This window comes from Zea mays, chromosome 10 (assembly GCF_902167145.1).
Source record: "Zea mays cultivar B73 chromosome 10, Zm-B73-REFERENCE-NAM-5.0, whole genome shotgun sequence".
NCBI lineage: Eukaryota > Viridiplantae > Streptophyta > Magnoliopsida > Poales > Poaceae > Zea > Zea mays.
In genome coordinates this window covers 13,361,090-13,376,866 of record NC_050105.1, presented here as the reverse complement: position 1 = coordinate 13,376,866, position 15,777 = coordinate 13,361,090, and the positions used below count along the sequence as shown (strand labels likewise).

General features: G+C 55.6%; 1 pseudogene; it reads left to right on the top strand.

The window, feature by feature from the left end:
* Positions 1-15,777, top strand: part of LOC103642309 (uncharacterized) — a 59,807-nt pseudogene that overhangs the window by 19,168 nt on the left and 24,862 nt on the right.

Here is a 15,777-nt window from a genome sequence, read left to right as displayed (position 1 = left end):
AAGCAGTGCTCGTCGACTTTCTCCGCGCGAACGCCGACGTCTTCGCGTGGAGTCCCTCGGACATGCCCGGCATACCGAGGGATGTCGCCGAGCACTCGCTGGACATCCGAGCCGGAGCCCGACCCGTCAAGCAGCCTCTGCGCCGATTCGACGAGGAGAAGCGCAGAGCCATAGGCGAGGAGATCCACAAGCTAATGGCGGCAGGGTTCATCAAAGAGGTATTCCATCCCGAATGGCTTGCCAACCCTGTGCTTGTGAGAAAGAAAGGGGGAAATGGCGGATGTGTGTAGACTACACTGGTCTCAACAAAGCATGTCCGAAGGTTCCCTACCCTCTGCCTCGCATCGATCAAATCGTGGATTCCACTGCTGGGTGCGAGACCCTGTCTTTCCTCAATGCCTACTCAGGGTATCATCAAATCAGGATGAAAGAGTCCGACCAACTCGCGACTTCTTTCATCACACCCTTCGGCATGTACTGCTATGTCACCATGCCGTTCGGCTTGAGGAATGCGGGCACGACGTACCAGCGGTGCATGAACCATGTGTTCGGCGAACACATTGGCCGCACGGTCGAGGCCTACGTCGATGACATTGTAGTCAAGACGAGGAAAGCTTCCGACCTCCTTTCTGACCTTGAAGTGACATTCCGATGTCTCAAGGCGAAAGGCGTCAAGCTCAATCCCGAGAAGTGTGTCTTCGGGGTGCCCCGAGGCATGCTCTTGGGGTTCATCGTCTCCGAGCGGGGCATTGAAGCCAACCCGGAGAAGATCGCAGCCATCACCAGCATGGGGCCCTTGAAAGGCGTACAGAGGGTCATGGGATGTCTCGCGGCTCTGAGCCGCTTCATCTCACGCCTCGGCGAAAGAGGTCTACCTCTGTACCGCCTCTTGAGGAAGGCCGAGTGCTTCACTTGGACCCCTGAGGCCGAGGAATCCCTCGGGAACCTGAAGGCGCTCCTCACAAAGGCGCCTATCTTGGTGCCCCCAGCTGCCGGAGAAGCCCTCTTGGTCTACGTCGCCGCGACCACTCAGGTGGTTAGCGCCGCGATTGTGGTCGAGAGGCAAGAAGAGGGGCATGCGTTGCCCGTTCAGAGGCCAGTTTACTTCGTCAGCGAGGTACTGTCCGAGACCAAAATCCGCTACCCACAAGTTCAGAAGCTGCTGTACGCGGTGATCCTGACGCGGCGGAAGTTGCGACACTACTTCGAGTCTCATCCGGTAACTGTGGTGTCATCCTTCCCCCTAGGGGAGATCATCTAGTGCCGAGAGGCCTCGGGTAGGATTGCAAAGTGGGCGGTGGAAATCATGGGCGAAACAATCTCGTTCGCCCCTCGGAAGGCCATCAAATCCCAGGTCTTGGCGGACTTCGTGGCTGAATGGGTCGACACCCAGCTACCAACAGTTCCGATCCAGCCGAAACTCTGGACCATGTTCTTCGATGGGTCGCTGATGAAGACAGGAGCCGGCACAGGCCTACTCTTCATCTCGCCCCTCGGAAAGCATCTACGCTATGTGCTACGCCTCCACTTCCCGGCGTCCAACAATGTGGCTGAGTACGAGGCTCTGGTCAACGGGTTGCGGATCGCCATCGAGCTAGGGGTCCGACGCCTCGACGCTCGCGGTGACTCGCAGCTCGTCATCGACCAAGTCATGAAGAACTCCCACTGCTGTGACCCGAAGATGGAGGCCTACTGCGATGAGGTTCGGCGCCTGGAAGACAAGTTCTACGGGCTCGAGCTCAACCACATCGCCCGGCGCTACAACGAGACTGCGGACGAGCTGGCTAAAATAGCCTCGGGGCGAACAACGGTTCCCTCGGACGTCTTCTCCCGAGACCTGCATCAACCCTCCGTCAAGATCGACGACACGTCCGAGCCCGAGGTACCCTCGGCTCAGTCCGAGGTACCCTCGGCTCAGTCCGAGGCACCCTCGGCTCAACCCGAGGCGCCCTCAACTCGGCCCGAGGCACCCTCGGTCCAGCCCGAGGTACCCTCGGCCCCCGAGGGTGAGGCACTACGCATCGAGGAGGAGCGAAGCGGGGTCACGCCTAATCGAAATTGGCAGACCCCGTACCTGCAATATCTCCACTGAGGAGAGCTACCCCTCGACCGAGCCGAAGCTCGGCGGTTGGCGCGGCGCGCCAAGTCGTTCGTCTTGCTGGGAGACGGGAAGGAGCTCTACCACCGCAGCCCCTCAGGCATCCTCCAGCGATGCATTTCCATCGCCAAAGGTCAGGAGCTCCTACGAGAGATACACTTGGGGGCTTGCGGCCATCACGTAGCACCTCGAGCCCTCGTTGAAAATGCCTTCCGACAAGGTTTCTACTGGCCGACGGTGGTGGCCGACGCTACCAGAATTGTCCGCACCTGCGAAGGGTGTCAATTCTACGCGAGGCAGACCCACCTGCCCGCTCAGGCTCTACAGACGATACCCATCACCTGGCCTTTTGCTGTGTGGGGTCTGGATCTCGTCGGCCCCTTGCAGAAGGCACCCGGGGGCTACACGCACCTGCTGGTCGCCATCGACAAATTCTCCAAGTGGATCGAGGTCCGACCCCTGAACAGCATCAGGTCCGAGCAGGCGGTGGCGTTCTTCACCAACATCATCCATCGCTTCAGGGTCCCGAACTCCATCATCACCGACAACGACACCCAGTTCACCGGCAGAAAGTTCCTGGACTTCTGCGAGGATCACCACATCCGGGTGGACTGGGCCGCCGTGGCTCATCCCATGATGAATGGGCAGGTAGAGCGTGCCAACGGCATGATCTACAACGACCTCAACAAGTTCGGCAAGCGGTGGATGAAGGAACTCCCCTCGGTGGTCTGGAGTCTGAGGACAACGCCGAGCCGAGCCACGGGCTTCACGCCGTTCTTTCTAGTCTATGGGGCCGAAGCCATCTTGCCCACAGACTTAGAATACGGTTCCCCGAGGACGAGGGCCTACACCGACCAAAGCAACCAAGTTAGCCGAGAAGACTCGCTGGACCAGCTGGAGGAGGCTCGGGACAAGGCCTTGCTACACTCGGCGCGGTACCAACAGTCCCTGCGACGCTACCACGCCCGAGGGGTCCGGTCCCGAGACCTCCAGGTGGGCGACCTGGTGCTTCGGCTGCGACAAGACGCCCGAGGGCGGCACAAGCTCACGCCCCCCCTGGGAGGGGCCATTCGTCATCGCCAAGGTTCTGAAGCCCGGAACGTACAAGTTGGCCAACAGTCAAGGCGAGGTCTACGACAACGCTTGGAACATCCAACAGCTACGTCGCTTCTACCCTTAAGATGTTTTCAAGTTGATCATATACCTCGCACCCACGCACAGTTTAGTCATCAAGGAAGGGTCGGCCTCGCCTCGGCAAAGCCCGACCCTCCCTCGGGGGCTAAAAGGGGGGGAACCCCCTCTGCGTCGAAATTTTCCTCGAAAAAAGATCTTTTCTGCCAGAATGTCTTTCGTGCTTTTTGACTACTTCGAAAGTGGATCCTGAAAACGACGGAGTACACGTAAGCAGCCAAGGCTGACCGAGCCGAGGGACTCCTACACCTCCGTGATATGGATACCTCACTCATCACCTTCTGCGATAAGTAACTCACGTTCGGATAAGTGATTCCGCGGACCGAACAAGTCTTCACGTTCGGAAGCTCTTCTGCCGAAGCGATCCTTCGAGCCTTCTCGACTGCGTCGGTGACAGAGCCCCATGAACGGGTAAGAGTGCGCATAAGCGGCAAGGTCGACCGAGCCGAGGGACTCCTACGCCTCCGGGATACGGATACCTCACTCATCACCTTCCGCGAGAAGCAACTCTCACTCGCACAAACATTTCTGTTACCGACAGAAAAGTCCAGATACTCAAAACAAGAGGAAAAGAGACGCAGCTTTACAACACGGCGAGGGTGTGTTTTGGCCTCGGCGGCCGCAGGAAACACACGCTACAAGATAATCCGATCCTGCAGGCTTGGGTCTTGACGCTGGAAGGGAGCAGCAGCACCCTCGGCATCGATAACACTTTCGGCGAGGTCCGACCTAGCCTCAGACGGCGACGCGGTCCGAAGATCTCCACTCCGAAGGACGACGTCATCGCCACGCCCGGGCCATCGCTGCCAGGGTCATCTCAGGGAATCCGGCCCGAGCAGGCGGCTCGGCCGGTCACCCCGGGGCCTCGGCCAGTTGTCCTCCAAGGACGTCAGCCCGACCCGAGGCCTCGACTGGTCAATTCCGGCATCGGTCCCGCTAACGGATGGCCTGGCCAGGCTCCGACCAACCAGGTTTTCTTTTCGAGCCAACTCTGCCGCTGTTCATGCTGACACCGCAACCCCTGGCCTCGGCTCATCGGAGAGCGGCCGAGGGGTTCCTTCAGCTAAGCTAGAGAAGCCTCGGACAACAAGGCCGACCGAGCCGAGGGACTCCTACGCCTCCGGGATACAGATACCTCACTCGTCACCTTTACACGGGGCGACACACGCTTGGTGAAGCGGTTCAGACAACCAACAGGCGAGTCTTAGTGCTCGGAAATGAGGAAAAAACACGGCTCCACGCCAAAATTACATACATGTTCAGGCCTCGACAGCCACAATGAACAAAAACACTGGCATTCGAAGTGCCATTACAAACGGAACTCAGGTTCCACCTCCGCAGGTACGAACAACCCCACTCGATGGGGGGGGGGGGCTGCGGAGCAACAGAAGACCGACGAACGACGTGCCGTCGCCCGCTCCGGCAGCGGCGACGACGACGACTTCTGCTCCGGGGGTCCGAACAGCGGCAGTGATGACCTTAGGGCGGATGCCGCTGCCAGGAGGCCCCCGCCCGTGCCCAAACTCGTGAGGCAAGGACGGGCAGACGGCCGTAGAGTTGGAGGTCGGTCCGTGGGCGGCCCTGGCTATCTCGTCGGCGGAAGAACCTCTTCCAGCTGCCGTGGCGGAAGCCGGCGCCGGGAGCGGCCCCGGAGCCACTCGGGTCCGAGAGCCAGGCACGCTGCAGCTACCGGCGCCACGAACGACAACCGCCCTTCCCCCCGATCACTGAGGGAAGGAGCGGGCCACCGCCCACGTGGGGGCCGACCCCAACTCGGCACACTCCCCTCCCCAGCCCTGGTGATGAAAATCCTTGAGGCTGAGGGAGGGGCAGAGGCCGCAGCCCGGCTCGCTTTCCCCCACCATCAAACTGGAGGTCACCGTCTTGGGTGACCGCCGGCGGGGGGGTGCAGCCGGGTTGCATGATGAAAATCCTTGAAGCCAAACGATGGCTGAAAGGTACCAACTCCCGCGGAGTTGCGTTCCTCCAACGATGAGGCGGAAAGACGGCGGGTATCCCCCATCCGGGGGCTTGGAAGGTGGAAAGACGCGATGCATAAGGAAGCGCGAAGACATGGTCGCCTTCCAAAGGGGGTCATCCTCCTTTTAAAGGCGACTCTCCCTACTTGCACCCCCAACCGTCGCGGGCCGAGTCTTCTCCAACACACTCCAAGGTCCTCCCCTGCGGCGCGGGGGCTGGATCCCACACGTCATGCAAACCGGCTCAGAGCAGAAGAAGCCAAACCGCCGTGCGCGGTGCGTACAACCACCCAGCGGTTACGAGCGACCCTCCACTTTTGCCCAGACCAGCGGGCGAAAGGGCGGGCAGCCATGCAGGCGGCATGCAACCGCGCCAAGTGGGCGCATTTCTCCGACTCCCAACACGCCCGGCATGGGGGCCCAGGCCCACGCGTCATGCAACCGGCGCGCCGAATGCTTCGTGCATGCAACTGCACCGCCACTTGCGCCACTACCGCGCCTCCTCGACTGCGGAACCAATACCGCGACTCGAGGCGACCCAGCGCGCGACCCAGCAGCGCCAGCCTGGCGCGACGGTCAATGCGGCCAAAAATGGGCCGGCAGTAATGGCGATGGCAGGAGCAGCGGCCCCGTCGTCAGCCAAGCTCACGTCCCATCCGGGGGCAGCAAGAGAACCCTCTCTCACGGCGTGAAGACAACGCGCCCGTGCTCCGTCCCTCGAACGGCTCGCGCACGCGCAACGGCCGCCCCGCCAACCACTCGCCCCGTCGCATTAACTCCATGGCGGGACAGGCGGCACCTCTGGCAGGAGAAGCGGGCGACGCTTCGCCCTCGCCATAATGACCGCGTCAAAAAAGGTACGTCGCGTCGTTCGATTTCGTATCCTTTTCCTTTTTTCCTCTTTCTCTCTCTTGCAACAGGGACCGGGAAAGGGGGGATACCTCGAAAAGGATCCTTCCCCGTGAAGGAACCAGGCTCCGAGCCTCCCTACTGATCAGAGGTTCGAAGGCTGGCCCCCCAGAAGGGTTCGACAGCCGCCTCAGATCGCGTGGGCTCTACACCCACTACTGGTCAGAGGTTCGAAGGCCGGCCCCTCGGAAGGGTTCCACGGCCGCCTCAGGCTACTCGGGCTCCGCGCCCATTACTGATCAGGGGTTTGAAGGCTGGCCCCCGAAGGGTTCACAGCCGCCTCAGATGCCGAGCGAGGGATGACCATGGGTACGTTCGATACATAACCAAGGCTCGGGCTGCGCTCCCGAGGTACCCTAGGACATTTCCGAGACCGGCGGGAACGATCTTGTAACGGAATCCCATCAGAGGGAGGCATCGAGCCCTCGGACCCCGTCGCCAGGGGACTGGGTCCGGCAGATCACCCGCAGGTACTTTTGGGCGTGCCTCTGGGCCCCTAGCCGACCCCTAACGAACGGGGCACGGACATCCACTCGGATTACCCGCTTGCAGCTCACCGGAGACACCATGTTCGGCGCCCATCGAGGGCAACATGGCGCTTTCCCCCCTCCTCCTTGCGGAAAGGCGACGCAGGGGCGTATGTAAAAAAGCCGAGTCTGTCCCTGATCGCCCTCTCACCCTGTGCAGAGGCTCGGGGGCTGCTCTCGCAAACCCGGCTCCGGCCGAACCGTTGACAGCGTCAACATACCAGCCCGAGAACTTGGGACCCGACCGTACACTCGGGCTACGGCCAGCTCGCATGAGGGAATGACCAGACCAGCCGAAGCATTACGCGAGGCATTAAGACCTCGAAGGAGTGAAACCACTCCTCCGAGGCCTCGGGGGCTACACCCGGCGGGTGCGCTCGCGCGCACCCACCGGAACAAAACGCAACCAAGAAAGGCTGGTCCCCTTGCAAAAAAGTGCGATGAAAGCCTCCAAGCGAGTGCTAACACTCCCTTCGAGGCTCGGGGGCTACTGTCGGGGACCATAATTAGGGGTACCCTCAAGGCTCCTAAATCTCAGCTGGTAACCCCCATCAGCATAAAGCTGCAAAGGCCTGATGGGTGCGATTAAGTCAGGGATCAGTCCATTCGAGGGACTCGATCACGCTCGCCCGAGCCTAGCCTCAGACAAGGGCAACCGACCCCGGAGGATTTCCGTCTCGCCCGAGGCCCCCCTCCAGCGGCGAACATATTCCCGGCTCGCCCGAGGCCCTGTCTTCGCCAAGAAGCAACCCTGACCAAATCGCCGCACCGACTGACCAAATCGCAGGAGCATTTGATGCAAAGGTGGCCTGACACCTTTATCCTGACGCGCGCCCCCCAGCCGGCAGAGCCGAAGTGACCGCCGTCACTTCGCTGCTCCACTGACCGGCCTGACAGAAGGACAGCGCCGCCTGCGCCACTCCGACTGCGGTGCCACTTGACAGAGCGAGACTGACAGGCAGTCAGGCCCGGCCAAAGGCACCATAGGAAACTCCGCTCCGCCCGACCCAGGGCTCGGACACGGGCTAAGTCCTAGAAGACGGCGAACTCTGCTCCGCCCGACCCTGGGCTCGGACACGGGCTAAGTCCCGGAAGACGGCGAACTCCGCTCCGCCCGACCCAGGGCTCGGACACGGGCTAAGTCCCAGAAGACGGCGAACTCCGCTCCGCCCGACCCAGGGCTCGGACACGGGCTAAGTCCCGGAAGACGGCGAACTCCGCTCCGCCCGACCCAGGGCTCGGACATGGTCTAAGTCCCGGAAGACGACGAACCCCGCTTCGCCCGACCCAGGGCTCGGACACGGGCTAAGTCCCGGAAGACGGCGAACTCCGCTCCGCCCGACCCAGGGCTCGGACACGGGCTAAGTCCCGGAAGACGACGAACCCCGCTTCGCCCGACCCCAGGGCTCGCACTACGCCCTGGCCTCAGCCGACGGTCTCCGCCTCGCCCGACCTAGGGGCTCGGACTCGACCTCGGCCACGGAAGACAGACTCGACCTCGGCTTCGGAGGAGCTTCCACATCGCCCAACCTAGGGCGCAGACCAGCCACGTCAACAGGAGGCGCCATCATCACACTACCCCGAGCTGACTCGGGCCGCAGGGAACAAGACCGGCGTCCCATCTGGCTCGCTCCGCCAGATAGGCAATGATGGCGCCCCGCATACTCTGTGACGACGGCGGCTCTCAACCCCCTTACGGAAGCAAGGGGACGTCAGCAAGGACTCAACCGCTCCGACAGCTGTCCCTCCGCCAGGCTCCATCGCTCATCCGACGACCACGACATCACACCAGCTGGGTGCCAAGATCTCTCCGGCTGCCACAACGGCATGTACTTAGGGCGCTAGCTCTCCTCCGCTAGACACGTAGCACTCTGCTACACCCCCCATTGTACACCTGGATCCTCTCCTTACGCTTATAAAAGGAAGGACCAGGGCCCTCTTAGAGAGGGTTGGCCGCGCGGGGACGAGGACGAGACAGGCGCTCGCTCGAAGCCGCTCGCTCCCTCTCCCGCGTGGACGCTTGTAACCCCCTACTGCAAGCGCACCCGACCTGGGCGCGGGACGAACACGAAGGCCGCGGGATTCCCACCTCTCTCACGCCGGTCTCCGGCCGCCTCGCTCTCCCCCCTTCGCGCTCGCCCTCGCGCTCGACCCATCTGGGCTGGGGCACGCGGCGACATTCACTCGTCGGCTCAGGGACCCCCCGGTCTCGGAACGCCGACACTATTATATTAATGGAGTTAGTTATCTAGTTGAGAAACCTTTTATTCCACTTTCCTCTTTATCTGAGAAGCTGTGTGGTCAGTGTTGGAGATCAGTGAAGATGCTCATCTGTTCAGTGTTGTGGAAAATTCTATACTCTTTTCTTATGTTGCAAGATTTGCAAGATCAGTTCTGATGTGTGGTTGCATTCTGCAGATGTCAGAGAACAGACGCAGAGGAGGAAGGCGTGCTCAGCAGGAGCAAGCCGCTCAGCAGGAAGAGGTGCCCCAGCAACAGCAGTTGCCGCCCCCGCCCCCGATGTCCATCGAGCAGATGTTCCTGATGCAGACTCAGGCAGTTCAAGCCATCGGTCAGACTCTGGCCGCCATTCAGTAGCAGCAACAGCAGCAAGCACCCCCTCAGCCTCAGATGCCTCAGATGCCCAGGGACAAGCGTGCTGAATTCATGAGAGGTCATCCACCCACGTTTGCTCATTCTTCTGACCCCATGGATGCTGAAGACTGGCTGCGCACTGTGGAGCAGGAGTTGCATACCGCTCAGTGTGACGACAAGGAGAAAGTCCTGTATGGTCCCTGTCTGTTGAGAGGAGCAGCCCAATCATGGTGGGAGTCTTATCTCGCCACCCATGCCAACCTCGACACCATCACCTGGGAAGAATTCAGAGGTAGCTTTCGTCAGTACCATGTGCCTGCAGGTCTGATGACAGTGAAGAAGGAGGAGTTCCTGGCCCTCAAGCAAGGGTCATCGTCTGTCAGTGAGTACCGGGACAGGTTTCTGCAGCTGTCTCGCTATGCTCCTGAAGATGTCAACACCGACGCCAAGAGACAATACCGTTTCCTGAAAGGCTTGGTTGACCCTCTGCACTATTAGCTGATGAACCATACCTTCCCGACATTCCAGCACCTAATTGACAGAGCAATCATGATAGAGAGGAAGCGTAAGGAGATGGAGGATCGCAAGCGCAAGATCAGTGGACCCCAGCCTGGAAGCAGCAATCGTCCTCGTTTCTCCGGCAATCAACCTTAGCATTTCAGGTAGAACTAGCGTCCACCTCAGCAGCATCAGCAGTTCCAAAGGCAGTATCCTCAGCACCAGTATCAGAACCGTCAGAGCAATCAGTCAGGACGTCAGTTCTAGAGGCAGAATCAGCAGGCACCTCGTCTTCCTGCCCCAGCAAACCAGCAGAACAGTCAAGCAACACCAGCTCAGGTTGGAAACAGAGCATGTTTCCATTGTGGAGAGCAAGGCCATTGGGTGATGCAATGTCCGAAGAAGGCAGCCCAGCAGCAATCAGGCCCCAATGCCCCAGCGAAGCAGAACGTGTCTCAGCCTGGAGCAGGCAACCGCTCTCAGCCGCGTTATAATCATGGGAGACTGAACCACTTGGAGGCTGAAGCAGTTCAGGAGACCCCTGGCATGATAGTAGGTATGTTCCCAGTCGACTCTCATATTGCAGAAGTGTTATTTGATATTGGAGCAACGCATTCTTTCATTACTGCATCATGGGTAGAAGCACATAATCTTCCAATAACTACCATGTCAACCTCCATTCAAATTGACTCAGCCGGTGGTAGAATTCGAGCCGATAGCATTTGTTTGAATGTAAGTGTGGAAATAAGGGGGATAGCGTTTCCCGCTAACCTCATAGTAATGGGTACTCAGGGAATAGATGTCATCCTAGGGATGAATTGGCTAGATAAGTATCAGGCAGTTATCAGTTGTGATAAAAGGACAATCAAGTTGGTGTCCCCACTAGGAGAGGAAGTGGTGACCGAGTTAGTCCCACCTGAGCCAAAGAAAGGAGGTTGTTATCAGATGGCCATTGATAGCAGTGAAGCAGACCTAATTGAGAGTATCAAGGTTGTGTCCGAATTCCCAGATGTGTTTCCAAAGGACTTACCGGGCATGCCACTAGAGCGGAAAGTTGAGTTTGCCATAGAGCTTCTTCCTGGAACCGCTCCCATCTTTAAGAGAGCTTACAGAATATCCGGACCAGAGTTGGTTGAACTTAAGAAGCAGATTGATGAGCTGACAGAGAAAGGTTACATTTGGCCAAGCACCTCGCCTTGGGCCACCCCTGTCCTATTTGTGGAAAAGAAAGATGGCACCAAAAGGATGTGTATCGATTACCGAGCTTTGAATGAAGTCACGATCAAGAACAAGTACCCCTTGCCCAGAATAGAATATCTGTTCGACCAGTTGAGAGGAGCCAGTGTGTTCTCCAAGATTGATATGAGGTCAGGTTACCATCAGCTCAGAATCCGACCTTCGGACATTCCGAAGACGGCATTCATTACCAAGTATGGTTTGTATGAGTGAAAGGGAAATGTGCCCTTGGGCCATTTCTGAGTATTTTGGTGATTTAGTGTCCAACACAAGTGCCTAATTGTAAAAAGGTGGACAAAGTACAAATCAAGAATAAAGGTATGTTTCTCAGACTTAGTACATTGTTTTATGGACTAATGTATTGTGTCTAAGTGCTGTAAACAGAAAAAATCGAGTTGGAGAAGAGATGGCTCGAGCAGCCAAAGTCTGCTCAGTCTGGGTGCACCGGACAGTCCGGTGGTGCACCGGACAGTGTCCGGTGCGCTAGGCTAGCTCGAGGGAAAAGGCTGCTCTCGGGACTTCGACGGCGGTGTATGGCTATAATTCACCGGACTGTCCGGTGGGCTACTCACAGGCGAACTCGTCGCTCTCGGGAATTCATCGTCGACGTACGACTATAATTCACCGGACTGTCCGGTGTGCACCGGACTGTCCGGTGTGCACCGGACTGTCCGGTGAGCCAACGGTCGGCAGGGCCAACGGTCGGCCGCGCGATCTGCGTGGGACACGTGGCCGAGCCAATGGCTAGAAGGGGGCACCGGTCTGTCCGGTGTGCACCGGACATGTCCGGTGCGCCAACGGCTCTCAGGCTGCCAACGGTCGACTGTGCCATTTATGGAAGGAAATCGGGCACCGGACAGTGTCCGGTGTGCACCGGACTGTCCGGTGCGCCAGTCGACAGAAGGCAAGATCAGCCTTCCTAGATTGCTCTCAACGGCTCCTAGCTGCCTTGGGGCTATAAAAGGGACCCCTAGGTGCATGGAGGAGAATACCAAGCATTCCTACAACATTCCTAAGCACCAAGACATCGATTCCGCGCCTTTGATTCTTTGCGATAGCAATTAGAGCTCTAGTTGAGTGGTGAACTCATTGAGTTGGGTTGTGAGCTCTCATTGCGACTTGTGTGCGTGGTGTTGCTGTGATTTCTTGTCTTGAGTGCGTTGCTGATCCCTCCCTTGCTCCGTGTTTCTTTGTGTTCTTAAAGTGTAAGGGCAAGAGGCTCCAAGTTGTGGAGATTCCTCGCAAACGGGATTGAGAAAAAGCAAGCAAAACACCATGGTATTCAAGTGGGTCTTTGGACCGCTTGAGAGGGGTTGATTGCAACCCTCGTCCATTGGGACGCCACAACGTGGAGTAGGCAAGCGTTGGTCTTGGCCGAACCACGGGATAACCACCGTGCCATCTCTGTGATTGATTTCTTGTGGTTATTGTGTTTTGACTCCTCTCTAGCCACTTGGCAATTATTGTGCTAACGATTAACCAAGTTTTGTGGCTTAAGTTTTCAAGTTTCACAGGATCACCTATTCACCCCCCCTCTAGGTGCTCTCAATTGGTATCGGAGCCGTTCTCTTCACAAAGGGACTAATCGCCCGAAGAGATGGATCCTAAGGGGAAGGGAATTGTGATCAACGACAAAGAGAAGGAGTCTTTCGTCAACGAGCCGAAGGACGACAAGCCTACCGACTCCGGCTCGGGCCATAGACGGAAAGATGGGAAGAAGAAGAAGACGAGGCGCATCAAGGAGATCGTCTACTACGACGACAGCGATGAGTCTACCTCTTCCCAAAAGGATGATGACCACAACGACTACGAGAGAAGGAAACCGGTTAATTCGAACTTTTCTTTTGACTACTCTCGTATTCCGCAAAGTTCAATTTCACATTTGCTCTCCATTCCACTCGGCAAGCCTCCACATTTTGATGGGGAGGACTATGGATTTTGGAGCCACAAAATGCGTAGTCACCTATTCTCTCTCCATCCTAGTATATGAGAGATTGTAGAGAGTGGAATGCACTTTGATAGTTTGGATAGTCCCATGTTCATTAATGAGAAAATTCATAAGAATGCACAAGCTACTACTGTTCTTCTAGCTTCATTGTGCAGGGATGAATATCACAAAGTGAGCGGCTTGGATAACGCCAAGCAGATCTGGGACACCCTCAAGATTTCTCATGAGGGGAATGACGTCACCTTGCTCACCAAAATGGAGTTGGTGGAGGGCGAGCTTGGACGGTTCGCGATGATAAGGGGCGAGGAGCCAACTCAAACATACAACCGGCTCAAGACCCTTATCAACAAAATAAGGAGCTACGGAAGCACGCGATGGACGGACCACGACGTCGTCCGACTGATGCTAAGGTCCTTTACCGTTCTTGATCCTCATTTGGTGAATAATATTCGTGAGAATCCCAGGTACACCAAAATGTCGCCCGAAGAAGTCCTTGGAAAATTCGTTAGCGGGCGAATGATGATCAAGGAGGCGAGGTACGTGGACGACGCTTTGAATGGTCCGATCAATGAGCCGCAACCCCTTGCTCTCAAGGCAACAAGAAGCAAGGAGGCGCTACCTAGCAAGGTGGCACAAATTGAGGCGGCCGGACTTTATGATGAAGAGATGGCCCTCATCATCAAAAAATTCAAGACGGCGCTTAAGGGTCGCAAGGGACAGCCAAGCAAGACCAAAGCCAAGGGGAAGCGCTCATGCTTCAAATGCGGTAAGCTTGGTCATTTTATTGCTAACTGTCCCGACAATGATAGTGATCAGGATCAAGGGAACAAGAGGGAGAAAAAGAAGAACTATAAGAAGGCAAAGGGCGAGGCACATCTTGGCAAGGAGTGGGATTCGGATTGCCCCTCGTCCGACTCCGACAATGAAGGACTCGCCGCCACCGCCTTCAACAAGTCATCCCTCTTCCCCAACGAGCGTCACACATGCCTTATGGCAAGGGAGAAGAAGGTAAGTACTCGAAACTCTACTTATGCTTCTTCAAGTGAGGACGAATCTAGTGATGAGGATGAAATAGATTATTCATGTTTATTTAAGGGCCTAGATAGAACCAAGGTAGATAAAATTAATGAGTTGATTGATGCCTTGAATGATAAGAATAGGCTTTTAGAAAAACAAGAGGACTTGTTGTATGAAGAACATGACAAATTTTTAGAAGCACAAAAATCTCATGCCTTAGAAGTTAAGAGAAACGAAATGCTTTCTTGTGAATTATCTTCTTGCCATGAGACAATTTCTAGCTTAAGGAGCATTAATGATGATTTGAATGCTAAGTTAGAAATAGCTAGTAAATCAACAACCTGTGTAGAAAATGTTGTTATTTGCAACAGATGTAAAGATTTTGATATTGATGCTTGTAGTGAACACATAGCTTCTATTGCAAAGTTAAATGATGAAATGGCTAGTCTTAATGCCCAACTTAAGGCTAGCAAAAGTGATTTTGATAAACTAAAATTTGCTAGGGATGCCTACACGATTGGTAGACACCCCTCAATTAAGGATGGGCTTGGCTTCAAGAGGGAAGCCAAGAACTTAACAAGCCATAAGGCTCCCATCTCCGCCAAGGAGAAAGGGAAGGCTCCTATGGCAAGTAGTACTAAAAAGAACCATGCTTTTATGTACAATGATAGAAGACAGTCTCATAGGAGTTGTAATGCTTTTGATTCACATGCCTATGATTCTTATGCTATGTTTGCTCCCAGTTCTTCCTATATGCATGATAGAGATATGCCTAGGAAAAATATTCATCATGTGCCTAGAAAGAATATTGTTCATGCTCCTAGGAAAGTTATGAATGGACCCTCTACAATTTATCATGCTTTAAATGCTTCCTTTGCTATTTGTAGAAAGGATAGGAAGATAGTTGCTAGGAAATTAGGGGCAAAATGCAAGGGCGATAAAACTTGCATTTGGGTCCCTAAGACAGTTTTGACTAACCTTGTAGGACCCAACAAGAGTTGGGTACCTAAGACCCAAGCCTAAATTTGCCTTGCAGGTTTATGCATCCGGGGGCTCAAGCTGGATTATCGACAGCGGATGCACAAACCATATGACGGGGGAGAAGAAGATGTTCACCTCCTACGTCAAGAATAAGGATTCCCAAGATTCAATCATATTCGGTGATGGGAACCAAGGCAAGGTGAAAGGTTTAGGCAAGATTGCAATATCTAATGAGCACTCTATCTCTAATGTGTTTTTAGTTGAGTCTCTTGGATATAATTTACTATCTGTCAGTCAATTATGTAATATGGGATATAATTGTTTATTTACAAATGTAGATGTGTCTGTCTTTAGAAGTTGTGATGGTTCACTAGCTTTTAAGGGTGTACTAGACGACAAACTTTACTTAGTTGGTTTTGCAAAAGACGAGGCCGGTCTAGATGCATGCTTAATGGCTAAGACTTGCATGGGCTGGTTGTGGCACCGCCGCTTAGCACATGTGGGGATGAAGAACCTCCACAAGCTTCTAAAGGGAGAACACGTGATAGGTCTAACCAATGTACATTTCGAAAAAGATAGACCTTGTGCAGCTTGTCAAGCAGGTAAACAGGTGGGAGGAGCACATCACAGCAAGAATATGATGACTACTTCAAGACCTCTGGAGCTGCTGCATATGAACCTCTTCAGACCCGTCGCCTATCTGAGCATAGGAGGAAGTAAGTATGGTCTAGTTATTGTTGATGACTTTTCCTGCTTCACTTGGGTGTTCTTTATGCAGGATAAGTCTGAAACCCAAGG